Consider the following 2681-nt stretch of genomic DNA (forward strand, 5'->3'; position numbering starts at 1 on the left):
ATACTTGAGCCCTTTTATTTCCGTTTTCGTCTCAATCACAATCCTTGGTGAGGTGGGAGCCGCCACAATTTTCGCATCCTACCCTAATAGCATGGATTGTTTGATCCATTTTTGTCATTCTTCAATCTAGGCTATCGAGCTTAGCTATTACCGCCGCCATGCTATCATTCACCGAGTTCACTGCTCCACGATTTACTTCATTCCTCGGATTGTGGTATTCTCTAGAATGCTTAGAGAATTCTTCAATTAATTCCTTGATTTCCGGAGGCGGCTTTCTGGTGAGCGGGCCTTGTGAATCGAGTAGTTGCCTTGTGGTGACATTAACTCCATCATAAAAAATGGAGACCTCTTGTTGGCTATTAAGGTCATGGTGTGGGCAATTTCTAAGTAGGCTCTTGTACCTTTCCCAAGCTTCATAAAGAGATTCTCCGGGTTGTTGCTCGAAGTTGGCAATGACTTTATTTAGCTTGGCTATCTTGGAAGGTGGGCAGAAATGGTCTATGAACTCTTCTTTCATCTTGGCCCATGTGGTGACCGATCCGGGAGGAAGTGACTTTAACCAATCTTTTGCAGCTCCTTTAAATGTGACAGGAAGCATGCGAAGAAGCTGGATCTTGCGAGGCACATTGGGTACATTGAAGTAATCAGCCACATCATTTACTTCATCCAAGTGCTTATAGGCGTCTTCGTGATCTTTCCCGTAAAAAGGAATCTCCTTGAGTTGAGCGAGAATATGGCCCTTTAGCTCGAAAGTAGCGGTTGCGGGAATTGCGGGTTGCACAAGTCCTGGGCCGGTGTCATCACGCATCCTCTTCTTCCATTCCCTCATGGGGATTTCGTCAATATTAGCCATAGCGGTGGCTAAATCGTCTTCAAATTCGGATGTGTGCTCGTATGTGGGTTCGTCTTCTTCCTCGGTCTCGTACTCGGTGTCTTTTTGAATCGGGTCTTCAATTGTCAACGAGGCACTGGGGGCTCCTGATTTGCTGCTCCTTTTCTTGCTGAAAACGGATTTGGGGTTTTTGAGTGGTGAGTTTTTTGAAGAAGCTGATTCTCCAACGGTTTTGCCTTTGCTCCCTCTTAGTGCGGTTTCCGGATCTTCAAGAGGGGGAACCAGAGGTGTATCAGATTCTCGAGTCATGAAACAACTGCAATCAACACAGAAAACGCGTAAAAAGAACAAAAAAAATATAATAAAATTAAAGCTGATTTAGCGTCGTACTCGCCGATTCTGAGCGAATGCACTCGGCGAGTCCAAGGTAAACTCAGGTTTTTTTTTTCTTTTTTCTTTTTTTTTTACTACCTAATAACTTAACAGAAATTAACTTTGTGTAAGATAAATCTCACACAAATGATCGATTGAATTAGATTAATGCTAATTTTAGAACCGTTCCCCGGCAACGGCGCCAAAAACTTGATGTGTGTGAAACTCACTTAGTTTTAAACCTACTTTTAATTATCAAATAACACACAAAAGGCAGTGAATCTATCAATTGTGGTATACCTAATAAGCAGGATATCGAACACAGGGAACAACAAATTAAATTAAAAACTGATTTTATCTAAGTTAATTAAGAAGTAGGGGTTTTTCTCTAGTTTTACAAGACTAGAAACTTACTAACTATTACTAATTTGAGACTAGAAAATAACGACTTAACTAGATTCAATAATTGGAAAGGAACTTCTGTTTAGTTCAACTCGGTTAACTCTATGGTTGATTTCAAGGTAACAGTGCAATGGATTAATTCTTTCGTTGGTTACCGATTCAAGTGATTAGATTTGTGTTCACTACCCTAATCATTAGCAAATAAACTAACTTAAACAGTGGCCAATTGTCTAATTTAATTATATTCACTAGATTAATTATTCGGGTTAAGTTAGACTTGCAATAGTTAACTAATTTATTCTTTTTAATTAACTTCTTGTTTGATGGTCATCTTACAAGCTTGCACATGAATTTACTCAATTTTCTTATTAATTCTAGTTTCATATTCATTAATCCTAGACATATAGTATAGTGATCACATAGCATATGAGGTCAATAATCAATAGATGTTCATGCTAATCAATTATCTTCCTATTAACAGAAAATTAATTATTATTCACACACAAGGTTCTTTAGCAAGCTAAAATAACAAAAATTCACCAACTTGGAATTAATCCTACCAATCAATCAAACCATATTGTCAACTTTGTATCCCCAAATAGAAGTCTAAAGGTTTTAGTTCATAATTAAAGTAAATAACAGCAAACAAACAAAGTCAAGTTGCTTAATCATAATGATAAAACAAAAGAATAAGTGGAATCATGAAATTTTGCCTTAATTACTCTCCGGAATTGAATTCTAGCTTCCTTCGTCGTCTTCTAGGGTTTTTCTATCTTCTCAATCGTATCAAAGTACTTCTAAATCGTCCTAGAACTCCCCCCAATCGATCTGTGGAATTATCTTTAAATAAACGAATCGACTCGTCGAGTCCCTCTCACATTCCCCGTATTGCGATAACTCTCTGGAATCCCGAGTCATTATCTTCTCGATTCTTCGATTGGACTCGCCGAGTAGGTGCCATTTTTAGTGTTTTTCTTCTTTATTCCATTCTCGAGCTTCTAACCGCTTCTCCTGCTTCCTTTTGCTTCCGAGCTTCATTTTTGGACTGAAAATGCAATTTAAACACTTTTAAGTA

General features: G+C 38.2%; 1 non-coding gene across 1 annotated transcript; it reads left to right on the top strand.

Moving 5' to 3' along the window:
* Positions 1–362: 362 nt before the first annotated feature.
* LOC145018873 (small nucleolar RNA R71) lies at positions 363–469 on the top strand. Its single transcript, XR_013667233.1, has one exon. It is a non-coding gene; the product is annotated as a small nucleolar RNA R71 (small nucleolar RNA).
* Positions 470–2681: the final 2212 nt, after the last annotated feature.

The sequence above is a fragment of the Lactuca saligna genome, chromosome 9 (assembly GCF_052625555.1).
Source record: "Lactuca saligna cultivar CGN05327 chromosome 9, ASM5262555v1, whole genome shotgun sequence".
Lineage (NCBI taxonomy): Eukaryota > Viridiplantae > Streptophyta > Magnoliopsida > Asterales > Asteraceae > Lactuca > Lactuca saligna.